Source organism: Triturus cristatus, chromosome 10 (assembly GCF_964204655.1).
Source record: "Triturus cristatus chromosome 10, aTriCri1.1, whole genome shotgun sequence".
Lineage (NCBI taxonomy): Eukaryota > Metazoa > Chordata > Amphibia > Caudata > Salamandridae > Triturus > Triturus cristatus.
The window spans coordinates 740,076,682-740,103,550 of NC_140593.1; the positions used below are offsets into that span (position 1 = coordinate 740,076,682).

Consider the following 26,869-nt stretch of genomic DNA (forward strand, 5'->3'; position numbering starts at 1 on the left):
GTTGGCTCAAGAATGGGCCAAAGCACAACTTCCCCACTGGTCGGGGTCGTGTGCTGGACAAGAGGTGGCCGGTGTCTCGGGGTATGCGGGGATCTCGACACCCACGTGGTCCAGGGTGCTCAGACTTGCTGGGCACACTCACAGGACGCTGGGATGCACTGGAGACCCACCTCGAGGTTGCTGGAAGGCGTCGAAGGTCGTGAGAGCAACGAAGTTCCAACCGGGTATCTTGTAGTCTTTTAGGTGCCTGCCAAGCAGGGGGATAACTCCTTTATCCCAAGGGAGATTTCTTCAGTCAGCTGGGCAGCAGCTCGTCGAAGGTCAGTTCTGTGAAGTCCTGTACGAATCTAAGGCTCTAGGGCAAAGTTATGTATGTATGTATGTATGTATTTGACTCTTATTAAGCGCATCTGTCACCCCAAGGGTATCCTGGCGCTGAGACCCCAAATTAAACCACCGGAAGAATATTTACATTGCCCTAGGGAACAGATAGGTCTTAAGGTCCCTTTTAAAGGAGGTCAGATCTTGCTTACCCCTCAGCACTAGCGGGAGGGAATTCCATAATGAGGCGGCTGTGTGGCTAAAAGCTCGGCCACCTATCCTAACTCTGGTGATCTTAGGAACCCGCACCAGAAACGCCGATGAGGATCTCAAAGGCCGTGCAGCTTGATACCAAGAAAACAGGCCCTGGAGTGGTATTGGTCCAAGTCCATGCAACGCCTTGAATACCAGGCATGCCGCCTTGAAGGCGATCCTCTGCTGAATCGGCAACCAATGTAGCTCAGCTAAAGCTGCCGAGGAGGAAGCAGAGCGTGGGCGCGATAAAGCCAGTTTTGCCGCCATGCTCTGAATCCTCTGCAACCTAAGGATCAATTTTTTAGGAGCTCCTAAGAGCAGTGCATTACAGTAGTCTAACCTACTGAGTATAATACTCCGCACCACCTCTGCTCTAAAGCCTTTGGGGAGAATAGGCAAAATTTTGCGTAGAGCACGGAGCAGGCCCATACAAGTCGTTACGGTCTTATTAACTGAACCATCCAACTGTAGGTCCGGTTCAAACACCACTCCCAAATTACGGGCCGATTTAGCTCCTGCCACAGGGCCAAGTATGGAAGGTGGCCAAAAGTCATCAGGCAACGCCCGAGGAAGGCGATCAGGAGAGCAATGGAGAACCTCCGTTTTAGCCCCATTAAACTGGAGTGAGTTGGTTCGCAGCCATTCAGCCGTGGCCGACATGCAGCTATGAAAGATGTCTTTCGAAACCGACTCACTCCCCTCAAAAGAAAAAATCAATTGAGTGTCATCGGCATAATTGATGACTGATATGCCGAATGACTTAATCAGTACTATAAGGGGTCGAAGATATAAATTAAACAGGATCGGGCTGATCGCCGACCCTTGAGGAACTCCCTGCTTCACCTGTCGAGTGGCTGATTGAAAAGGTGGTAAAGCCACTGCTTGCTGTCTGTCACTGAGATAGGACGTTAACCAGTCTAAAGCTAGACTGGTTACACCCGCACTACGGAGACGCTCCAGGAGAACCGCATGGTCAACCGTGTCAAACGCGGCCGACATGTCCAGCAGTACCAGAAAAACTGATCTGCCCTTGTCGACACGCGTTCGCAGATCATCTAACACGGTGACCAATGCGGTCTCCGTACCATGTGCCGGCCTAAAGCCATACTGAGCTGTATCCAGGCAGGAATTTAATTCCAGATAGCTGGACAAGGCTTTTGTGACCCATCTCTCAAGGACCTTTATTACAAAAGGCAAGAGCGAAATGGGCCTATAATTAGCTGGGCAGGATGGATCTAAAGAAGCCTTTTTTAATAGTGGAGTTACTATTGCCACTTTCCAGCTATCTGGAACTGCCGCCGTCATCAATGACTGACAGCAGATGGAATGAAGTGGAGGGAACAGCTCGTCCTGAAATGCCTTCCAGATCTTATGAGGCATTGGATCCAGTGGTGAGCCCGAGGACACTCCGTTGGCCAGTGAATCAAACTCCTCCGATGTAGGAATGGGAAAGCAAGGTAAACAGAAGGTATCCACCTTGTTATTATCCCGGAGCGATGCCGAATGGCGATGAGATTCAGGTGAAGGAGGAGGCGGTGATTCCAGTTGTCCGGGCACTGAAAGTCCATTCAAGATAGTTCTTATTTTCTCCTCAAAAGCAGCGGCCAACGAATCGCACAGCACCTGAGAGGCTGGAATGGCTGGAGCTGTACAGGACGGGTTAGATAAATTGTTGACCAGCTTGAACAGGGTTTGCGATTTATTTGCGGCCCTATCCAAGGTATCTTCCAAGAACTTTGCCTTAGCACTTCTCAGCTGGTTCTTATATACCTGTAAGGCCACTCTATACGCTACCCTGTCCAACTCCTTATATCCTTTCCTCCAAGTACGCTCAGCCTGTTTGCAGCGGATCTTATGCTGTCTCAGATCGTCGTTAAACCAGGCATTAGTCGCTCTAGGTCTGTCCCTCACCCTCCGCAGAGGAGCCAATTCTTCTAGGGATGCCGAGATTTGCTGACAGAGTGCAGCGTAGCTCTTATCTACACTGTCCTCCACCCGAAAACCCCTAGGCAGCAGAGTAGGACGAATTGGCTCTCTAAGCAGTCGGGCCCATTGGCGCTTAAACTTAAAGCCACTTGTAATATTTGATTTTAACGGCCCAGGTACACCAATGGACATAGTGATCAAGAAATGATCTGTCCAGTCCTGTTCCAAGATCTCATTCACCACCACCACCTCCGGCTCAGCAAAGATCAGATCTAACACATGTCCCTTAACGTGCGTGGGTGATGAAATCAACTGTGTAAGTTGAATATTATCGCACGATTGGCAGAGCTCTCTATAGGCCAGGTCTTGAGGGCCAGCAGGAGAGGCGCCAGGCCCATGGGAGTTGCAGGGCGATCACACCTCGAGAGGGGAGGACAGTTGGGGGTCCCATCGATACTGTCCTCCGCCGGGGGCGATGAATGGTTCCTGCGGCACCCCCTGGCTAGTTCGTGGTGCCTCGATGTCGGGGCTTCGCTGGGGTCGAGGCCGGGTTGAGCGGGGTCGCGCCGGCTGGTGCACGGTGTGACGTGGATGCCAACAAGATGGCGGAGCCACGAGGAGTATGCGTCCACGTGCAGCTCCGGGTGAAGGGCCTTGGTGCAGTTCAGACGGGTGGCCCGTGACGGCCGGGGCGGGGAACGGGCACAATCCAGGGGGTTAAGGACCACGCCACGAGGCCGGGTCCAACAGGCGTCCCCCCCAGCCGAAGGCATGGAGAGTCACCCATCTCCTTGGGGATTCTCCTCGTCAAGGCGGAAGAAGCGGGACAGGCCGTCGGCGTTGGCGTGGTCATTGCCGGGCCGGTGTTCGACGTCAAAGTCCATCCCTTGTAGCGAGATGGACCACCGCAGCAGCTTGGGGTTCTCGCCCCGCATTTGCATTAGCCATTGCAAGGGCCGGTGGTCGGTCTGGACCCGGAAGTGGGTGCCAAAGAGGTAGGGCCGGAGCTTCTTGAGGGCCCACACCACAGCGAAGGCCTCACGCTCAATAGTGCTCCAGCGTTGCTCTCGGGGCAGTAGTCGTCGGCTGATGAAGGCCACTGGTCGGTCGAGCCCCTTTTCGTCGGCTTGGGATAGGACGGCCCCGATCCCATACTCGGAGGCGTCCGTCTGTACCACGAACTCCTTCTGGTAGTCCGGGGCCTGCAGCACCGGAGCAGTACACATGGCTGTCTTTAGGGTGTCGAAGGCTGTTTGGCAGCGGGGTGTCCAGTGTACCTTCTTGGGCTGCTTTTTGGACGTTAACTCTGTGAGGGGGCCAACAATGCTCCCATAGTCCCGGATAAACCGCCGGTAGTATCCGGTGAGGCCCAGGAAGGCCCGGACAGCGGTCTGGGTAGTGGGGGGTTCCCAGGTCTGGATGGCATCTATCTTTGCTTGGAGGGGGGCCACCTGCCCGCTCCCCACTTGATGGCCCAGGTAGGTCACGGATCCGTGGCCGATTTGGCATTTGCTGGCCTTGATTGTGAGCCCGGCCCGCTGAAGGGCGGCCAGGACGGCCTTCAGGTGGAGAAGGTGCTCGGCCCAGTGGTTGCTGTACACGGCAATGTCATCTAAGTAGGCCGCGCTGAAGGCCTCAAGCCCGGCCAAAACCTTGTTCACCAGTCTTTGGAAGGTGGCCGGGGCGTTCTTCATTCCGAAGGGCATCACCCGAAAGTGGTAATGCCCATCCGGGGTCGAAAAGGCGGATCTTTCTTGGGCGCCGGGGGTGAGCTGGATTTGCCAGTACCCGGCGGTGAGGTCCAGAGTGCTCAAGTAGCGAGCGGCCCCTAGGCGGTCGATGAGTTCGTCGGCCCGGGGTATCGGGTGTGCGTCTGTCTTGGTTACTGCATTCAGGGCTCGGTAGTCCACGCAGAATCGCAACTCCGGGGGGTGACCGGGAGCTGCGGCCTTGGGCACCAGGACGACAGGGCTGGCCCACGGGCTGTCGGAAGGCTCGATGACCCCCAGGGCCAGCATCTTCGCTACTTCGGCCTGGATGCAGGCCCGCACTCGGTCAGGCACCCGGTAGGCTCTGTGTCGTATGGGGGGGCTCTCCCCGGTGTCGACATCGTGGACGCACCAGTGGGTCACCCCCGGGGTGAGAGAGAAGAGGGCTGCGTAGTCCCGCAGTAATTGCTGGCAGTCGTTGCGCTGTTCCGGGGTCAGGGACGAGGCGAGTTGGACCCCTTCGATCGATCCATCGTGAATGTCGGATTGCAAGAGGTCGGGCAAGGGCTCGGAGTCGTCCTCGCCCCCTTCGTCAGTCGCCAGCAGCAGGCTCAGTTCGGTCCGGGCGAAGTGGGGTTTTAGCCTGTTAGCATGTAGGACCCGGAGGGGGTTCCGGGGGGACTCCAGATCGACCAGGTAGGTGACGGGACTTTTCTTCTCCACCACCTGGAAGGGCCCGGTCCACTTGTCCTGGAGGGCGCCGGGTTCGACCGGGGCCATGACCCATACTTTCTGTCCTGGCTCGAATTCTATAGTAGAGGTGTTGCGATCGTACCACCGCTTCATGTCCTCCTGGCTGGCCTCGAGGTTGGCTTCGGCCATGGCTCGGAACCTGCGGGTCTGGTTTCGGAGGGTCAGGAGGTATCGGTAGACGTCAGGAGGGGCTCCTCGGGGCTTCATCTCCCAGCCCTCCTTGACCAGGCTGAGCGGTCCGCCGACCGGGTGTCCATACAATAGTTCAAACGGGCTGAACCCCAGGGACTTCTGCGGGACCTCCCGATAGGCAAACAGGAGGCAGGGCAGCAGGACATCCCATTTCCGCCTGAGGGGTTCTTCCAGGCCCTGGATCATCCCTTTTAATGTTCGGTTGAACCGCTCAACCAGTCCGTTCCCCTGAGGGTGATAGGGGGTCGTGAACTTGTATGTGACCCCGCACTGTTGCCACAGAGACCGCATGTACCTGGAGATAAAGTTCGTGCCGCGGTCGCTCACCACTTCGCTGGGGAATCCCACTCGGGAGAAGATCCCCATCAAGGCCCGGCCTACCACAGGGGCCGTTATAGTTCTTAGCGGGACCGCCTCCGGGTACCTGGTGGCGTGGTCCACGAGGACCAGGATGAAGCGGTGGCCCAGGGCGGTTTGGGGGTCCAGGGGTCCCACAATATCGATTCCGACCCGTTCGAACGGGGTGCTGACGGCTGGAAAGGGCTGGAGGGGGGCCTTGACCCGACCCCCCGTCTTTCCGCTGGCTTGGCAGGTCTGGCAGGACCGGCAGTGGTTGTCCACATCTCTCCGCATCCGGGGCCAGTAGAAGTGGGTCACCAGACGACTGTACGTTTTGTCTTGCCCCAAGTGTCCGGCGAGGGGCACATCATGGGCCAGGTGGAGAAGGAACTCCCGGAAGCGGAGGGGGACCACCAACACGCGGCTGGCCCCGAGTTCTGCTACTTTCTGTTCACTGTACAACAGGCCCTCGGTCCAGTAGATCCAGTGGGTGCCGGTCTGGTCACCGTTGGCTTGCGCGGTCGCCTGTTGTCGGACCCCTTCGAGAGAGGGACAGGACTGTTGTTCTTGCTGGAACTGCTCTCGGGTGGGGCCCCCTTCGTGTCGCCATTGTGTCAGCTCTGGGAGGGCGCTCGGAGAAGCCATCTCTTCGGGGGAGGATTCGCTGGGTCCAGGGTCGGTGTCCGCCTCCTCCTCGCTGCTGGTGGGAGGGGGTGTGAGCCCCTCGGGCTGGGCGGTCCCGGAGGTCGAGGATGAGCGGGGGGCCTGGGCGGTCATGGACCGGGTGATGGCGCAGGCCCAATCAGCCAGTCCCAACATTCGGAGGTGCTCTCGTCGCTCTACTTGAGCCCAGGGGGAACTTTCCAAGTCGTTCCCCAGGAGGCAGTCGACCGGGGCGTCGTCGCGCACTGTCACCTTCAGCAGGCCCGTCACCCCTCCCCACTCGAAGGGGACCAGGGCCATCTGGCATAGGCTTTCACTGTTGTCGGCCGTCCGTACGGGGCACAGCACATTCGGTAGAATCTGCCCAGGGGTCACCAGGTGGCAGCGGACAGCGGTGATACTGGCGCCTGTGTCACGAAGGGCTTCGGCCCGTTGTCCATTGACCGTGACCTGCTGCCGGTACTTCTGGGTGTTGGTTGGGATGGGGGTGCAGGGTACCATCTCTCGGCTACCCAGGCAGACCAGGGACATGGCTGCCGGCTCCCACTCAGTGTTCTCTCGGTCGAGGGCCTCCTCTTCCTCTTCTCCTCCCCCCAAGGCAGCGGCTGTCAGCTGCCGGGGCGGGTGCCCGCCGGCCCCGTTTCTTCGGTTCAGAGGGCAGGCCGGATCGCTGGCAAAGTGTCCTGTTTGTTGGCAGCCGTAGCAGGTCACTGGCGGCCGTGGTCCGGGTCGGGCCGGGCCCACCTTTCGGGCTAGGCTCAGGGAGAGATGTGGCTGCGGTGGCCCTCGAGGGGGGCTCCTGGGGGCCCCGGCGGGAGGGTCTCGGTTCCTGTTCGGCCCTCCCCCCCCACCGCGCTGGCGGGGGGGTCCGTTGGGGTTCCTCTGGTACTCCCCCATTGAGTTCCGGGGGACCCGGGAGTTGACCCATCGATCGGCCTCGACGGCAAGTTTTCGCGGGTCGGTCATTTTGCTGTCGAGGAGGTGCTGTCTCAGTTCCACGAAGCAATTGTTGGAAAGGTGTTCCCACACGATGAGGTCGACCAGCTGCCCGTAGGTGGTTACTTTGCTCCCTTTGATCCACCCTTCTAGGGCCCGACTGAAAAAGTCCACATATTCCACCCATGTGGTACCCGGGATTTTCTTGCAGTCTCTGAACCGCTGGCGGTACATTTCCGCTGTTAGCCCGTAGCGGGTGAGCAGGGCCTCCTTCATGTGATCGTAGGAGGTCATCACCTCCTCCGGTAGCTGGAGCAGCGTGTCTCGCCCCTCACTCAGGAACCGCCCCCACAGGCCCGCGCCCCAGTCCTTTCGGGGCACCCGATGAGAGGTCATGGCCACCTCGTAGGCCTTGAACCATTGTTGGATGTCGTCATTCTTGTAATACTCCTTGACGACTTCTTTCGGGATATGTACCTTGGCCTCGGAAGGCGGTAGAGTGTCTCTAGTACTGGGGGTGTCAGTCCCTCCGTTCTTGGCCTTGATCTCGAGCTCCTTGAGACTGCGCTCGTGCTCAAGAGTTAGTTTCTTTTCCTCCAACTCCCGGTGTCGTCTCTTCTCCTCTATCTCTTCTTGAAGGCGCAGCTGCTCTAGGGCCAGTTTCTTTTCTGCCAGCTGGAGTTCACCGTCCAGCCGCAGTCGGGCGAGCTCTAGCTCGTGGCTCCGGACCTTTTCCCGCTCTCGTATTTCTTCTTCGGAGAGGCCGGTTTCTAGGCTCTTTCTTCCTCCGGTTGCCGGAGTCCGTGCGGTTGCTGCGGTCTCAGTCAGGGGCAAGGGCCCTTCTTCCTGGGAGGGGCCTGCCCCGGCCTCCAACCATGCCCTCAGAGCTTTCTGCATCTCCTCTTTGGTACCTAGGCTGGTGGTTGCAATGCCTTTGTCTTTGCAGAACTGTTTCAATTCTTTGTGCGTATATTCTTCCAGCCGTTCGGGCTGGAACTCCATTGTCGCGTTGTTTTCCTGGCTGCTCATGATGCTGTTCGTTTGGATGGGTAGCTAGTGGGTACTGGCTGGTACGTACTGCGTTCGGCTCGGATCCCGTCGCTGGCCACCAAATGTTGGAAGGCGGACCCCGAGGAGTCGGTGCGACCACCAAGGGGGGGGCCCTCACACTGCACGAAGTAGCCGAGCGCTGCCGAGAAGTCTCCTGAGAGATCCTTCTCCTATCACGTCCTAGCACAGTAACACCACCACACAGGACTCAAGGAGGTTGTCTTGTGACAAGCAATTCTTTATCAGCAATAAAAAGGTTACGAGGTCAATATTTACACGAAGGGATCGAGGGATCCACCAAAAGTCTCAGTGTCTCTTTGGAAGGGTCGGGGTAGCGGGACAGTCTTTGGCAGGAATGCGGTACGAGGGTACCTGGGGCCCAGTTCTTATCCTCAAGCTGGAGGACCTCCGGATCTCGGAGGGGTTGAGCCGCGACGGCGTCAGCAGGGCTCTGGCGTACAGTTCGTGGAGAGCCGCGATCCAATCAGCAGGGCTCTCAAGATGGTTTCTGCTCAGCTCGAGCCGCGACGTCGTCAGCAGGGCTCCGAGGGAGGTTTCAGTGAGGTTGGGCCGCGACGGCGTCAGCAGGGCTCCGATGTTCCAGGTGGTTCAGAAAGGGTTCACAGGAAGGAGCCGCGACGCAGTCAGCAGGGCTCGTGATGGTTCCGACAAGAGTTCTTCTCCGTAGGGTCAGCCGCGATTCAATCAGCAGGGCTCTCGACTCCGGGATACAACTGCCGAGCTGTGGTGGGGTCGCCCCAGATATAGGTCTGGAGCCCTTTGATGTCCGGACCTATGCGCCCGAGGGGGCGGAGTGGCCGGGTGGAGGTGGCCAGACGCCCAGCAGGAGAGGCGCCAGGCCCATGGGAGTTGCAGGGCGATCACACCTCGAGAGGGGAGGACAGTTGGGGGTCCCATCGATACTGTCCTCCGCCGGGGGCGATGAATGGTTCCTGCGGCACCCCCTGGCTAGTTCGTGGTGCCTCGATGTCGGGGCTTCGCTGGGGTCGAGGCCGGGTTGAGCGGGGTCGCGCCGGCTGGTGCACGGTGTGACGTGGATGCCAACAAGATGGCGGAGCCACGAGGAGTATGCGTCCACGTGCAGCTCCGGGTGAAGGGCCTTGGTGCAGTTCAGACGGGTGGCCCGTGACGGCCGGGGCGGGGAACGGGCACAATCCAGGGGGTTAAGGACCACGCCACGAGGCCGGGTCCAACAGTCCCGATTGGATCCACTAAGCATTGGCAACCGCAACCCACGCAAGATGAACAAAGCAGCTGCTGGTGCAGACCCACGTGGTCTGAGGGTGCTCTCCTTTGCAGGGAGCGTAGAGCAGGCCTGGAGCAACCAGGGGAACTCTTAGAAAAGAAGATTGTCCTCCGTCAGGGCCCACAAGTCGAGGGACAAGGGACCGCGGAAGGCAGCAAAATGGAGTGCGTAAAAGGGCTCCCACGGGCCACCGGAGCGGGCCAGGGAGCTGAGGGTCGGCACAAATGCTGCTTGAAGGTTGGCTCAAGAATGGGCCAAAGCACAACTTCCCCACTGGTCGGGGTCGTGTGCTGGACAAGAGGTGGCCGGTGTCTCGGGGTATGCGGGGATCTCGACACCCACGTGGTCCAGGGTGCTCAGACTTGCTGGGCACACTCACAGGACGCTGGGATGCACTGGAGACCCACCTCGAGGTTGCTGGAAGGCGTCGAAGGTCGTGAGAGCAACGAAGTTCCAACCGGGTATCTTGTAGTCTTTTAGGTGCCTGCCAAGCAGGGGGGTAACTCCTTTATCCCAAGGGAGATTTCTTCAGTCAGCTGGGCAGCAGCTCGTCGAAGGTCAGTTCTGTGAAGTCCTGTACGAATCTAAGGCTCTAGGGCAAAGTTATGTATGTATGTATGTATGTATTTGACTCTTATTAAGCGCATCTGTCACCCCAAGGGTATCCTGGCGCTGAGACCCCAAATTAAACCACCGGAAGAATATTTACATTGCCCTAGGGAACAGATAGGTCTTAAGGTCCCTTTTAAAGGAGGTCAGATCTTGCTTACCCCTCAGCACTAGCGGGAGGGAATTCCATAATGAGGCGGCTGTGTGGCTAAAAGCTCGGCCACCTATCCTAACTCTGGTGATCTTAGGAACCCGCACCAGAAACGCCGATGAGGATCTCAAAGGCCGTGCAGCTTGATACCAAGAAAACAGGCCCTGGAGTGGTATTGGTCCAAGTCCATGCAACGCCTTGAATACCAGGCATGCCGCCTTGAAGGCGATCCTCTGCTGAATCGGCAACCAATGTAGCTCAGCTAAAGCTGCCGAGGAGGAAGCAGAGCGTGGGCGCGATAAAGCCAGTTTTGCCGCCATGCTCTGAATCCTCTGCAACCTAAGGATCAATTTTTTAGGAGCTCCTAAGAGCAGTGCATTACAGTAGTCTAACCTACTGAGTATAATACTCCGCACCACCTCTGCTCTAAAGCCTTTGGGGAGAATAGGCAAAATTTTGCGTAGAGCGCGGAGCAGGCCCATACAAGTCGTTACGGTCTTATTAACTGAACCATCCAACTGTAGGTCCGGTTCAAACACCACTCCCAAATTACGGGCCGATTTAGCTCCTGCCACAGGGCCAAGTATGGAAGGTGGCCAAAAGTCATCAGGCAACGCCCGAGGAAGGCGATCAGGAGAGCAATGGAGAACCTCCGTTTTAGCCCCATTAAACTGGAGTGAGTTGGTTCCCAGCCATTCAGCCGTGGCCGACATGCAGCTATGAAAGATGTCTTTCGAAACCGACTCACTCCCCTCAAAAGAAAAAATCAATTGAGTGTCATCGGCATAATTGATGACTGATATGCCGAATGACTTAATCAGTACTATAAGGGGTCGAAGATATAAATTAAACAGGATCGGGCTGATCGCCGACCCTTGAGGAACTCCCTGCTTCACCTGTCGAGTGGCTGATTGAAAAGGTGGTAAAGCCACTGCTTGCTGTCTGTCACTGAGATAGGACGTTAACCAGTCTAAAGCTAGACTGGTTACACCCGCACTACGGAGACGCTCCAGGAGAACCGCATGGTCAACCGTGTCAAACGCGGCCGACATGTCCAGCAGTACCAGAAAAACTGATCTGCCCTTGTCGACACGCGTTCGCAGATCATCTAACACGGTGACCAATGCGGTCTCCGTACCATGTGCCGGCCTAAAGCCATACTGAGCTGTATCCAGGCAGGAATTTAATTCCAGATAGCTGGACAAGGCTTTTGTGACCCATCTCTCAAGGACCTTTATTACAAAAGGCAAGAGCGAAATGGGCCTATAATTAGCTGGGCAGGATGGATCTAAAGAAGCCTTTTTTAATAGTGGAGTTACTATTGCCACTTTCCAGCTATCTGGAACTGCCGCCGTCATCAATGACTGACAGCAGATGGAATGAAGTGGAGGGAACAGCTCGTCCTGAAATGCCTTCCAGATCTTATGAGGCATTGGATCCAGTGGTGAGCCCGAGGACACTCCGTTGGCCAGTGAATCAAACTCCTCCGATGTAGGAATGGGAAAGCAAGGTAAACAGAAGGTATCCACCTTGTTATTATCCCGGAGCGATGCCGAATGGCGATGAGATTCCGGTGAAGGAAGAGGCGGTGATTCCAGTTGTCCGGGCACTGAAAGTCCATTCAAGATAGTTCTTATTTTCTCCTCAAAAGCAGCGGCCAACGAATCGCACAGCACCTGAGAGGCTGGAATGGCTGGAGCTGTACAGGACGGGTTAGATAAATTGTTGACCAGCTTGAACAGGGTTTGCGATTTATTTGCGGCCCTATCCAAGGTATCTTCCAAGAACTTTGCCTTAGCACTTCTCAGCTGGTTCTTATATACCTGTAAGGCCACTCTATACGCTACCCTGTCCAACTCCTTATATCCTTTCCTCCAAGTACGCTCAGCCTGTTTGCAGCGGATCTTATGCTGTCTCAGATCGTCGTTAAACCAGGCATTAGTCGCTCTAGGTCTGTCCCTCACCCTCCGCAGAGGAGCCAATTCTTCTAGGGATGCCGAGATTTGCTGACAGAGTGCAGCGTAGCTCTTATCTACACTGTCCTCCACCCGAAAACCCCTAGGCAGCAGAGTAGGACGAATTGGCTCTCTAAGCAGTCGGGCCCATTGGCGCTTAAACTTAAAGCCACTTGTAATATTTGATTTTAACGGCCCAGGTACACCAATGGACATAGTGATCAAGAAATGATCTGTCCAGTCCTGTTCCAAGATCTCATTCACCACCACCACCTCCGGCTCAGCAAAGATCAGATCTAACACATGTCCCTTAACGTGCGTGGGTGATGAAATCAACTGTGTAAGTTGAATATTATCGCACGATTGGCAGAGCTCTCTATAGGCCAGGTCTTGAGGGCCGGACGGCCAGAGGTTAAAGTCTCCCAATATTAAAACTTTAGCATGGGAGTTTGAGAGATCGTAAATTAAATCAACCAATGGCTGAATAAAAGTTGTGGTCGAGGAGGGGGGCCTATAACATAGTAACCCTGTAATCAACGAACCACCCTGGGACATAATGGAAAAGCCCATAAGCTCAAACCCCATTACCTCCCTAACCTCTAGCTCCACCAGGGAAATCGAGTCTTTAAAGATGTAACCTACTCCACCTCCCCTACCAGAGGTACGAGGTACATGTCTGATCAGATAGCCCGGTGGGCAAGCCCAACCTAGTTCCAATCCACTATCTGCCGTGGCCCATGTTTCCGTAACGAATAGTATGTCCAATTGCGAGGACTCCAATAGCAGGGCAATCTCGGCATGATGCTTCACCAGAGAGCGAACGTTCAGTAGACCGCAGAAAAGATTATTGGCCGCTAAAGAACGCGCTCGATGTTGAGCCACGTCCCCAGTGTGATACAATAAATTGTTGACAACCTCGTGGTTGTCGACCGGCAAAGTGGCCAGAGGCGCCCCCAGCGCGCTCGGGGCGCAAACGGGCTTACCTCTGGCGCACCTCCGGCGCAACTACGACGCGACCGCTGCGCGCATCCGCTGCGCGTCTGTTTCCCCATGCCTATTAATAATATTACGCCACGCGGGCTTCCGGCTGTAGAGCCTCTAGCCCCACCCAAAATGGCGCTGCGAATATCCAATCCTCAGCCCTACCCAAAATGGCGGACGAGCACGAAGCACCCCGACCCCACTGACTGAGTCCCGCAAAATGCGGGTGAAGGCACAATTTAAAATGCAGGTGAGCCTAATCTAACACCCCCCTTGCTATCCCCAAAATGCTAGATGAAGTAGCAAGTATCGCCAAAATCGCTAGAGCAGCAACAGCGCGATATAACAAAGCGCAATTTAAAATACACAGCGTACGCCAGCTAAAATGCTGTCAGGCAAAACACGATGGTAGAAGTCTAAAGGGAGTTGAAAGAGAGCGATTTAAATAAGCTCTCCAATACGCGGGCTTCCGGCTGTAGAGCCTCTAGCCCCACCCAAAATGGCGCTGCGAATATCCAATCCTCAGCCCTACCCAAAATGGCGGACGAGCACGAAGCACCCCGACCCCACTGACTGAGTCGCGCAAAATGCGGGTGAAGGCACAATTTAAAATGCAGGTGAGCCTAATCTAACACCCCCCTTGCTATCCCCAAAATGCTAGATGAAGTAGCAAGTATCGCCAAAATCGCTAGAGCAGCAACAGCGCGATATAACAAAGCGCAATTTAAAATACACAGCGTACGCCAGCTAAAATGCTGTCAGGCAAAACACGATGGTAGAAGGTATTCCCATATATCCCCAAGATTAGGGGATGGTCCAAAATAGAGCCTACCAATCAGAGTAGAGGCGGGAAAGGGTGGCTACACCCACTCCCCTTTGTGTGTTTCCCGCCTGGGCGAGGGGCAGGATGCCCCTGAACCGGTTCCAGGCGGTGTATGCAGAATTGGGGCTCTGCAGCTGCCTACGTGCAACTCTGAAAGGACATTTGGTGCACCCACCCTGTTCCAATCCACATATCCTGTCTGGGGAGGTGCTGGCACCTCCCTGCCACAGGAGCCCTATTGTCCAGATGGCGAGGCTGGGGTTTTCCCCAGCAACAGCCAGCCAGAGTCGTGTAGGTGGCGAACAGTAGCCATTTTGTGGTACATGTGCACTTTAAAATTGGTTTCCAAATTCTACCGCTTTTCCCATATCACCCTCCTAGCAAGGGGGAATCGTGCCCCCATGCCCATGGCTGGACTGGGGGTATGATTCCTTCATGTTTGACACCAAACACGATATGGTTCTGTGTAGCCATTCCTAAGTTACAGCGATGACGCAATAACTTATAATGCGGTTAAGAGTATATGGTATGGCTACACTACAAACAACCCAGTAACGATTTTACGAGGGTTGCAGAGAGGTCCTACTCACGTAGGGGTCCCCCCTCACACATACCTCAGCACCCAGCCCTGTAGGATTACCAGGGCCTGCCATAGGGGTGACCTATGAGAGTATATGTGTTGTATGGTATGGGACATAGGGTACCTACATCCCTGTAAGGGGTGCTAGCACCACCTTACCCAGGCTACAGTAGTGGCCTGGTGGTGTCAGTTTGGGTGGCTGTCCCAGGGTGGCACAATAAGTGCTGCAGCCCTGGTAGGCCTACTGGGGGACCCATGCCCTGGGTACCTAGGGTACCATCTACAAGGGACTGGTAGGGCATGCCCAGCATCCAATTGGTTGGTACCTAGGGTACTCACATAGTTTACCAGAGGAAGCAGATAGGCTGGGGTCCTGGATAGCAGGGCCACAGCCTGGCTAGAGTCATAAAAACAGTCAAAACATCAGCAAAAAGTTGGGGGCAACTATGCAGTCGATGCCACTCTCCTACACAGTTAGGCAAGCAAAGGCCATCTTTCTAAAAGTGGCATTTGCGAACACAGAACATTAAAATAAACCTTGCTAACAGATGTATTTTATTATTCTGAGTTCAGGCATACTAAACTCGATTTTCTACCATGTTCCCTGGGTCTGTTAGGATCATAGGATGTAACAATCTTAACAGCCCATTCTGGCCTATGAGAACAGGGTAGCCTTACAATAGTGAAAAACGAAAATGGCTGTAATTCACTATTAGGACATACCACACACATCAGGGCTTGTCCTACCTTATGCTTACAATGCACCCTGCCCTTGGGCCTACCATAGGGGTGACCAATATGAAGTTAAGGGAAGGTTTAGGGACTGGCAAGTGTGTGCACTTGCCCAGTCAGCATGTCAGTACCAGACTGCACGCAGATTCTGCAATGGCAGACCTTGACACATTTTACCAGGCCGCTTCTGTGGGTGGCACAACCAGTGCTGCAAGCCCACCAGCGGCATTTGTATTTACACGCCCTGGCACTCCTGGTGCACTTTACGGGGGTCCGATAGTAAACCAAATAAGCCAAACATGGAATCCAACCAACATATACATTTTATATAGGGAGCACATGCACTGTGGCACTGGTCGGCAGTGGCACAGTGCTCTGAGCGGCCAACGCCATAAAAACACATGAGGCACAGCGACAAAAAGTGGAAGAGAGACTCACACCAAGGTGCCAGGTCTAACACGTGTCCCCTCCAGCAGAGAAGTGGGGAGAACTACCCTACCCCAGGGAGTTCCTTATCACTAAGGCGGAAAAATCTGGACAGACCGTCAGCATTGGCGTGATCTGTGCCAGGGCGATGTTCCACTGTGGAATCAATACCCTGTAGGGAAATGGACCACCTCAACAGCTTAGGATTCTCACCCCTCATATGCATCAACCATCTGAGGGGCCTGTGGTCTGTCTGAACCCGGAAGTGAGACCCAAACAGGTAGGGTCTTAGCTTCTTCAGTGCCCAGACCACAGCAAATGCCTCACGCTCAATAGCACTCCATCTCTGTTCCCGTGGAAGTAACCTCCTGCTAAGGAAGGCTACAGGTTGATCTAGGCCCTTTTCATTAATCTGTGAAAGAACAGCCCCCATACCATGCTCTGAAGCGTCTGTCTGAACGATAAACTCTTTGGAGAAGTTGGGAGCCAAGAGCACGGGCGCCGTGCACATAGCAGCTTTCAGGGCCTCAAAAGCTTTCTGACAGGTGTCAGTCCAAATCACTTTCCTGGGCTGCTTCTTAGAAGTCAGCGCTGTCAAGGGGGCAACCATGTTGCCATACCCCTTGACAAACCTCCTGTAGTACCCGATGAGTCCTAGGAAGGCTCTCACCTCTGTCTGGGTTTTGGGTGACTCCCAATTCAGGATGGTTTCTATCTTGGGCTGAAGGGGCGCCACCTGGCCTCTCCCAACCTGGTGCCCCAAGTACACCACGGAACCCTGCCCGATCTGGCACTTACTCGCCTTGATCATGAGGCCTGCCCTCCGCAGCGCCATCAACACTTCCCAAAGGTGGCGCAGATGTTCTTCCCAAGTGGAGCTGAACACCACAATGTCATCCAGGTAGGCTGCACTGAACGAATCCAGCCCAGCCAACACCTGGTTGACCAACCTCTGGAAGGTGGCAGGGGCATTCTTCATCCCAAAGGGCATAACCCGGAACTGGTAGTGCCCATCAGGGGTGGAAAATGCTGATCTCTCTTTGGCCCCATCGGTCAAGGCGATCTGCCAGTACCCAGACGTTAAATCAAACGTGCTGAGGTAGTTGGCAGCCCCTAGCTGATCTATGAGCTCATCAGCTCTGGGGATGGGGTGTGCGTCAGTCCTGGTGACTGAATTGAGTCCTCTGTAGTCCACACAGAACCGGAGTTTGGGTGTGGCTCCCGGCGCTGCAGTCTTTGGGACCAAGACCACTGGGCTGGTGTAAGAAAGTGGCTCTGTATATACTGTTCCTTAATAGGTACAGGGTGTACAGAGTCCACAGTGCCCCAGGGTTGACAGAGGCTAAAGTCAGATATAACCTTACTCTCTAAAGTGGTAGCTTGGTCGCGCAGTAAGGCAGTATCAGAGGACAGTGTAAAGCATTTGTTGTACACACTCAGTCAGCAAATGGTCTCACACACTCAATAACTGAACTCTAGGCCAATGGTTTATATATAAAAAAATATATGCTTGTTTTATTTTAGAACCAACACTTGGCATTAAAATATACTTTCTCAGAATGAGATGCTTTATATAAATACTTTTGCAATATGCAATTGACTTTTGTAAACAGTTACAAGTGGTTGCAATAGGCAACACTATTTTAAACACAACAATGCATTGAGCTCAATGGAAATTTCAAGTTATTTGCAACAGATTACTTTTAGGATTACTTTTGGAATTCCAGGACTGGATCCTAGATTCAGTCCTGGGTCAGTACTTAGAATCAAGTGATGAAAGTCGACTTAATTACTGTGTTGATTTTTAAATAATATTTAGCTATTTTAAAAGTTGACACTTAGAAAATATTTCAAAGAAAACAGTCAATGATTCCCTATTGAAGAAAATTCAAGTTGCAGGTACAGTATGTTCTCGTTTCTTTTGTAATCCAGTACTGGGTACCTAGACTCAGTACTGGGACCTTTATCCAAAACAGGTAAGTGATTACGTTTTCAGATATTATACGATTTTTAGAGAATATTTAAAGATTGCAGAAATGGACACTTAAAAGACATTTCACAGAAAAACAGTCAATGATTTCCTAAGGGAGAAAATTGGATTACTGGTAAGTACAGTTGTAAGTATTTTTCAGAGTCAGTGCTGGGCACCAAGATCCAGCACTGGGAGCTCACCTAAGAGCAGGTGAGTATTTTCGTTTGTTACTCAGCTGATTTTTGGTGAATATTTTAAGATTTGAAAAGTCCACACTTAGAGGAAATTTCAGGAAAAAGCCAGTCAATGTTACCCTATGAAGAAAATAGAGTTATCGGTTTAAAGGTAAGTACTCGACTGGCAGAGTTGAGGTTCTGGGCATAGACTCAGGGGTCCCCCAGGGTCAGGTAGGTACAGTTGGTTCACCCTCAGTGACTCTAGGGCGGCCGTGTGCAGAGAGAGTTAGGCCCAATGTTATCCTATGAGGGATAGGGGGGCCTTGGTTGGTGGCTGCTGACTAGCAAGCCACGCGGCTGTGGGAGCTGGGCTCCTGGTCACTTACTCGGGGGAAGTAGGTAGGTGTAGAGGTTGCACTACCAGGGCCACTCGGGCGGCTGGGTGCAGGGTGCTTTTGAGCCTTTGGGCGCTCAATTGGTTTCAATGGAAAATCTCCGGTTTAGAAAAAGACTGCAAGCTCGGGGACGAGGATTCTTCAGGTGCCACCACCACTTTGAGAGGTGAGTTGGAGGATAGGTAGGTACCCCGGGATTGGACACAGGGGACCGCGGGGCGCCGCGTGCAGGGGTGCCTTTTGGTGTCGGGAAATCTTACCCTCTGTTGATCGCGGTAGGGGGGGGCACCTTGTTCTGAGGCTGCAGGCTTCTTCAGGAGTGTCGAGGGAGGTCCTTGGGTGCCGGACTCGGGGTCACAGTCGCCGTGGGGTCGTCCTCGTGGTCTTTGTTCACTCCGGCACTGGCCAGGCTTGGCTGGTGCAGAGTGTGCTGGGTTCGCGGTTCCGGGCTGCTGCCAGGGATTAGAGGTAGGTTTTGAGGCCTCTACTCATGGGAGTCCCAGGGGCTTAGAGCCAAAATGTAGCCAGGTCCTCCGGGGTTTGTGAGGTTGCTGGCCACAAGAGATGCCGGGTTGGAGCAGGAGCAGGTTCGAGGGTCGACAGGCCGGTAAGGCTGGGGCCAAAGCAGTTGGTGTCTTCCTCTTCTTAGCAGCTGCAGGGCAGGTCTTCTTTCTTCTTGCTCTTCTTTATATTTCAGAATCTGGAATCTGTGGAAGGAAGGTTCAGGGTGCCCCTAAATACTAGATTTAGGGGCGTTACAGGTAGGTGAAGGGCAGGGACCAATGGGTCCCTGTACTGGGGTGGGTACACCCCTTATCCTGCCTCTCTCCTGTGGGAGGGGGGCAGTAGCCTAGTCCTGATAGGGTAGGGCTTCCCATCTTCAAGATGGCGAAAGCCCGGAGATGTGCTTCACCTCGCCTCCCCCACCTGAGGGGTGGGGTTGGCTGGCTGGCACATCCCCTGTCCTTATTTGGGGTTTCCGGCCAAGGTTCCCGCCAGAGTGGGGGGTTGCTGTGGCCTGGGGAAGCTCACAGAGGCGGCATGCCTTTGAAGCTTCCCCCTGCCCATACTGGGGGAGGAGATTTAGCACCTCGCCCAGGATGTGCATTGTTGCAGGCCCAGGAGAGCAGGGGCTCTCCCACCCAGGGGTCCAGCATTATGTCTGCTGTGTGGCAGCCTAGGCAGCTCAGAGCAGACGTGGATTGTAGGTTAGGTTTAAGGGGGCATCTCTAAGATGCCCTCTGTGGTGCTTGGTACATTAAATCCCACACTGGCATCAGTGTGGGTTTAATGTGCTGAGAAGTTTGATACCAAACTTCTCAGTTTTCAGTGTTGCTATTATGGTGCTGTGGAGTTCGTGTTTGACAAGCTCTCAGCACCATGTACTCTTAAATGGCAGCACTGCACTTACAGTGCTCAGGAATGGACCTGGGTACTGTAGGGCCACAGGGCTCCTGCTTTTGTGCCCACACCATTGGCATAAGGCACCCAACTAGAGGGGTGGCTGATGTGTGCCATGGCAGTGTAGGTGATGGGCATGGCACACAGGGATGTGTTCCATGTCGACTTTGTTTTGTCTTGCACCCAGACACCCAGCCTGCAAAGGCAGTGTGTGTGTGTAAGGGTACAGGGCCTCTAAGGGTTGCACAATGAGTGCTGCAGCCCTTATAGGCCTTCCCTGGTCACAAGGCCCTGGGTACCTAGGGTACCATTTACCAGGGGCTGACATGTGGCCAGGGTGTGCCAATTTGGGTTTTGTGTGTTTTAGGGAAGGAACATAGGCCCTGGGCACCTGATTGGCAGGAGTCCAGGGCACACTCAGTCAAAGTACATTCAGCATTTCAGCAAAAAGTGGGGGCATACCATGCAAGAAAGATGGCACTTTCTCACAGCTGGCCCAAGGACTGCTGGAGGACTCAATTACCCCGAGTGCAAACATCTTGGAGACCTCCTCCTTGATTCATGTCCTCACCCTATAGGCCTTATGCCTCACAGGTGTACTATCCCCAGTGTCCACATCATGGACGCACCAATAAGTGACACCGGGAACCAGGGAAAACAGATCCGAAAATTGTCCCAGCAGTTGGCGACAATCATTCTGTTGCTCAGGGGTCAGGGCGGAAGAGAGGATGACGCCATCCACTGACCCATCTTGCTCCTGTGCTGACAGGAGGTCAGGAAGAGGCTCGGTCTCCTCTTCCATACCAGCATCTGTTGCCAAGAGCATGCCCACTTGGGACCTCTCCAAGTGGGGCTTGAGGCGGTTGACATGAAGGACCCTTAAGGGGTTCCTTGGAGACCGCAAGTCCACCAAATAGGTAACTGGACTCTTGCGCTCCACAACCTCAAAGGGACCGGTCCACTTATCCTGGAGCGCACAAGTCTCCACGGGGGCCAAAACCCACACCTTCTGTCCAGGTTGAAGCTCTACAAGAGTGGCATTCTGGTCGTACCACCGCTTCATCCTTTCTGTGCCTTACAAAAGTCCTCCCTGGAGGGACCCCCTTCCTGCTGCCAATGGGTCAGCTCAGGCAGGTCACACAGTTCAGCTATCTGCTCCCCTGTAGGCTCCAGGGCATCCCCCTCAAGGTCTGCTTCCTCCTGGACCGTGGGAACTTCAGGGGCCGGTTTCCCGCACCCCCTGCTCCTTCTCTCTAAGGTCGGTCCCTGGGCCTCCCTCTCAGGCTCCAGGATCTCTTGAGCACCTCTACTGGCTGCCATGGACCGTGTGGTGACACACACCCAATCCGGCATACCCAACATCTCCAGGTGAGCACTCCGCTCCACCTTAGCCCAAGGAGAGCTCTCCAAATCGTTCCCTAACAGACAGTCTACAGGCATGCCGGGCCTCACAGCTACCTGAAGAGTACCAGAGACCCCCCCACTCAAAGGGAACCTGAGCCACCTTGCAGTGACTCTCTGTGTTGTCAGCGGCAACAACTGGATAGAATGCTCCTGGGACAACCTGCTCTTGAGACACCAGGTGACACTTGACAGCTGTCACACTGGCTCCTGTATCTCTCAGAGCTTCCACCCTACGGCCATTAATGGTCACCCGCTGCCTGTATTTCTTAGTGTTATCAGGCAGCGGGGTTTGGGGGACCTGATCCCGCTGTCCCCAGACGCTCGAGAGAAGCTTCTAAGGTGGCTGGAACACATGATGGCATGAAACGGAAGAGCTATTTTTGGCACCTCTCCGGGCGTCATAATAGAGTCCGACGCCAGTCGCTGGGGTTGGGGCGCTCGATGTGGGGACTTTGCCACCAGCAGACGTTGGTCCGCGATGTGTTAAAGTTACACATCAACTGCCTGGAGTTACTAGCGGGCACATTCGCCATAAAGTCGATTTCCCCGTTGAAGAGCAACTGCTGTATCCTCCTTCGGATGGTCAATGTGTCCGCGGTACGATACATCAATCGACTCGGCGGGACGAAATCTCGAATGTTAGCCAACATTGTGAAGGAATTTTGGCATTTTTGCCTGGACCACAAGATCAGTGTGGTGGCGGAGTATCTGCCGGGCAAACTCAATCAGGTAGCGGACTGGAACTCCAGGTTCCTGAAAGAGTTCAGCGATTGGAGACTTCACCCCTCGTTGTTTGCAGAGATCATGGCTATGCGAGGCCCGTGTCTGATAGACCTCTTTGCCTCTCACCTCAACGCTCACCTTCCCACCTTCTTCACTTGGAGCCCAGACCCGATGGCGAAGGGAACGGATGTGTTCCTTCAACATTGGGGACCACAGAGGAATTATGCCTTTCCACCTTTTGCTCTGATCCCGAGGGTGGCGGCGCACATTCGCCAGAAGGTAGCAACAGTAGTGTTGGTCACACCCTTGTGGAAGACTCAGTCTTGGTTTCCAACGCTATTGGAGTTATCGGTGGAGTTACAGTTTCAGCTCCCGATATTCCCGATGCTTCTCCAGGACCCAGTGGGAGCTCTACATCCGCTGGTCCTGCAGAACCAGCTGACCCTCATGGTCTGGACGCTCTCAGGCGACATGAACGAATTGAGGGCCTTTCATCGGCGGCTGCCGAGTTTATACACCAAGCTTGGGCTCCATCCACCCGCAAGCGGTATTCAGCTTCATGGAAACGATGGATGGGTTGGTGCCTTCAACGGCAGGTGGATCCCGTGGGATCGGATTTAAGGCAAGTATTAAATTTTTTGTTAGAATGTGCAGAATCTGGCCTGTCCTATAGGTCTGTGAATAATGTTAGGTCTGCCCTTTCAGCTGGACATATCATATTGATGGTAAACTGGTGGGGATGCACCCTCTAGTGTGTATGTTACTCAAGGGCATTAGAGTGGCTAGACCACCACGACCTCGTTATACCACGTTGTGGGATGTTTCTAAGGTTTTATCTTTGTTGGAATCTTGGCCGGATAATAAAGATTTATCTTTAAAACAGTTATCAGCCTTGTGTCTGATCTCCTGTCGCAGGGTTTCAGATGTTCGTGCATTAGATTTGGCTGTAAGAATTTTTCCCCACAGGGTATCTCTTTCGTCATCTCGAGACGTACCAAGACCGTGTCACGTTCGGTTCAGTATCCTGCTTTTCCGCACAATGCTAAATTATGTGTTTTACAATGTTTAAAGAATTATGAAGAACGTACTCTAACTCCTAGAACTGATCCCTTGGGTCAATTGTTGTTAGCGATACAAAAGCCCTTCCGACCTGTTTCCGTAGCCATGTTGGCACGCTGGGTAAGATGGGTTATGGCAGAAATCTGGCATTGATGTTTCGTTGTATGGTGCTCATTCCGCCAGAGGCGCTATGGCCTCTAAAGCATATATTTTGGGTTCCAGATTGGAAGACATCCTTACGGCGGCGGATTGGTCTCCAGATTCAATGTTTAAAATGTTTTATTACAAACCTATTACGCATGTTTCTTCAGTTGTTGTTGGTGAGCTTTGAACCAGCATAATCTGAAGCCTCCGGTCCTGCTATAGAATACAACATTTTCCAGCTATCGCAACAAGAATTTTTTATTCTATTTAGGACACGGAGGGGAGGATTATCCCGCCCGATGGGACATATATGATGTAAACGTTCATGGTATATGATATATAAGTAACATGTTATTCCCTCCCTGCAATAGTTGAACCTTTATGGGTTCCATATATTTATGACTGTTTCTGTTTTCAGGAACCGAATCTAAACAAGCCTAATATCTGGTGTTTTCTGGACATGGATCATCCTGTTGGACGACGTCTACTGTTTCCAGGATCATGTTCTCCGTTGAGAATGAACTCGGAGTTAGTACTCTCCGTTGAGAGTCAGGACTGTTATTTGGTTTCGGACATTTAAAGACTGGTTTGCAAAGAAAGAGGATGCCAAGATGGTGCCTCAGTATTTTGTTGGATGTAATGTGTGATTATTGGTTGTTACAGGAGGCGTGGTTCAAAGCCTCATGGGAAATTATGTTTTTACTAAAGTTACTGTGTTTTCATTGGCTGCTGTGAGTCAGTAAAGAAATTGAGACAGCATAATCCTCACCTCCGTGTCCTTAATAGAATCAAAAATTCTTGTTGTGATAGCTGGAAAATTTTGTATTCACACTTCCATAGCTTGGTAATTGGTTTAGCTGTGTGCACCTCCCATTGGGAACCGGACAGTTCAACACGGCTACTTGCCTTGTTGTGTGCATTGTTATTGGGTGAGCGTGGACTTATCTCGTATGCAATCTCTCAGGACTGCCACAGAGAGAGCAAAATAAACAAAGTGGCATGAGCTCTGGCCCCGGGGCACTGACTGCCCCTCGACTAAGCCACTGTGAACCTCATTTGAATGCAAGCCGCCTTCTCTGTCTATGTCCCTGTAAATAGCAGTCTTGTCTGTTCTGGCCTCACTTTCTGTCCCTCCCCTCCCCCAGACCTCTTTCCCAGCTGGAGCTCCTGCGGGTCATATTTGTTCACCTTTAGAATAGCAGAGGCGAAGCCTGTCCAGGCAGCCAGGATGCTTCTCATTGCTCTTCCACCACCCAGGGAGAGGATGTGGTCCGTCGGCTAGACTGCCGACCTTGGTGCTGGAAACCAGGGTTCGAGCCTCGGGGTTGCGTCCACATCCAGTGATTCTGGGCAAATCACTTAATCTCCCCGTGCCGGAATGTGTAACCGGTGCTCATGTAAAGCGCTCCAATACCTTCGGGTCAAGTTCGTTTGCAAACATCCATAATGCATGTCACCAAGTACCCAATGCTGCTCATGGTAATGTGTGACTTTTGATCGTATGTTTAGCTCCTGGATGGCTGTTAGCCGTTAAACCTTGGTAAGTTTAAGCCTGTGTGTTGGTCTGTTTGTTGCCTAGAGTTGGTATGGGTGAAGCTCTGTCGTATGCACTCTTATTCTGTGCCGCTGTATTCATGCATCAGTCAAAAGCCAAACCAATTTCCTTAGTCCCTGCTTATTGCATCATACTGATCACTAAGGTAGACAGCCAGAGAGGGCCTGAAGTTCTGTAGCATTTACTGCTACCCATGGCCGACTCACCCATGGCCGACTTATCCTTGCCAGTCCATGCAGGGGAAATCCATCTGTCCTGCTTGTTGGGGCTTCATTTTGTCGAGGGATCCCCGGTAATCTTTTAAACCTGAAACAATACTACTATGCTGTGTTCAGGTCTGCTCAGGGGCCTTTTACAGCGTTCACAGCATTACTTCCATTTCCTTTTTGTTTTTCTAGGAAAAAGGAAGAGTTTTCACTGGTATCCAACATTTTCTCGCACCTGAGAAATTAGAAAAAATACTTCTACTGATCTGAAGGCTTTATAAGTTATTGCTATAACTCCTCCTTTTTGTAATGCCACTCACTTTCTTCTGAATCCTTATTTTCTCTGCCTCCTACCCCGTGTCTATACCATGCAGCAAATTCATCACTGCCACCGCCGCTATCTTTAGCAAAGGCCGCTCCTGAAGGTGGCCTCGAGGGCCGGCGCCATAATGGCCGTCAGAGCCCAACAAGGAACAGAACTGGTTCTAACCGCCGGGAAGCGCTGCGCTGCGAAACACACCTGTGGCCCCCTTCCAAGAACAATGGGAAAAGAGGAAGGGGGGATATAAGGCGACGCTCCCCCTGGGACAGCTCACTGACACACCAGGGAGCTGGGGGAGCGGCGCCAACGATTTTCGAGATCCAGCCGACCGTCGCGGGGTCATCGCAGCATTACTCTTCCCAGCCTCCAGGGATCGAGCGATCCCCCACTGGTGCTGCGGCCCGGTGTTTGTGCCCCCGTGTACGGCAGTGTGGCCTCTCGGCTTGATGTGCCTCAAACAGCATTCTTCCAGGCCCGTGGTACAACTTAGGCAGTAAGATGGCGAGGCCGGCGGAGCGGCCGGGCTCTGAACCAACGCGTGGCATCCAGATTCCAAGGTGGGCATCACGGCATCCTGGAGAGACGACGACGAAGTGCAGAGTGACCCCCAGCTCCCCAGACATTGGTGGAAGAGGCTCTCGGCTCCGGCTATGAACCGGGCGGAACAGGGCAGCTGCATTGGCAAGGTAAAGCGGATAGCGAGGGGAGGTTTAAGCGCTAGCTGCAGTGAGGCGGGAATGGTTGTATGACGTTTCAACGCATTCTGTTGCAACGCATGCCTTTTCCACGCATGCGTTACAACGTGAATGCCTTTTCCACGAATATCCTTTACCTCGAAAATCCCTTTACCACGCATACCTTTACAACGATTTTCGTTGTATAGCTATTCATGATAATGGCATTTTCATGGTTATGGTTTTAAAATTAGTATAAATTTATACACTCACCGTTTTTCTTTTCTTTCTATGGACGGATTTCTTTTTCTTTCTCTGTTGTCTTTTGTCCTTTCTCTATTTTTTGTTAATGCTGTACGTAGACGCACGTACGCAATAACCTTAATGATGCTCCTCGCTGGAAGGACAAGAAGCACAGAAGAGCGTTGATCAGGTAAAAAAAGTATTTTTTTTTTGTGGGGGGGGGGGGGAGACCCCCCTTTTTTATTTTTACCTTTAACTCACATTCCTTTACTACGCATTTCGTAGTAAAGGAATGCGTGGTAAAGGTCATACGTGGTAACCACGCATGCGTTGTAAAGCATAAGAGGTTAAGTGTATGCGTGGAAACGGCCGCGTTGTAGTGGCCGTTTCCCGGCGGGAATAAGTTGCTTACATGAAAAATGTAGTTCATTTTAAAAGTGTTCAAACGATATGCAGTTTGAATGGGACATGTGCCGTAGTCCCATAGCTTAGCCACCCCTGTTTACTGAATAGTGTGTCCACTAAAATACACCATCGCCCGGTCTCGCCCAACGTGAAGTCGTCCTGGTTTAGTGCAGATCTTGGTGTCAGTCACATCTTAGTGTTTCAAAGTCCTTTAGGAAAGATACTTTGCAGCCTTGGGCAAGGTGTTAACAGAGTAAATGAGGGTTATAAAGTGTTTAGAGCCAGCTGGGCGTGTTAAATGGCCAGCATCTGGAAATAGTTAACAAGGCAGGAGCTCTGGCGCTAGCAGACTGAGGGCACGTTGCTGTTTCTCGGTGAAACTGCAGCCTTGCACGTAAGTTACAAACAAGCATTTGCAATGCAATAGGTCTCGCATTTATAAGAGTTTGAGCTATTGGCATTGTAAAATTACAATGCCTTTTATTTATGTTTTGGTTTTAAAACAAATAAAAGGCATTGTCA

The 26,869-nt window shown here is 53.2% G+C and overlaps 1 long non-coding RNA gene across 1 annotated transcript in view; it reads left to right on the plus strand.

The window, feature by feature from the left end:
- LOC146789931 (uncharacterized) overlaps window positions 1-23,704 on the plus strand; it is a 43,032-nt gene extending 19,328 nt beyond the window's left edge. Inside the window, exon 2 of the long non-coding RNA XR_014969880.1 lies at window positions 23,361-23,704. This is a non-coding gene — a long non-coding RNA (uncharacterized LOC146789931). The remainder of the gene's footprint in view (window positions 1-23,360) is intronic.
- Window positions 23,705-26,869: the final 3,165 nt, after the last annotated feature.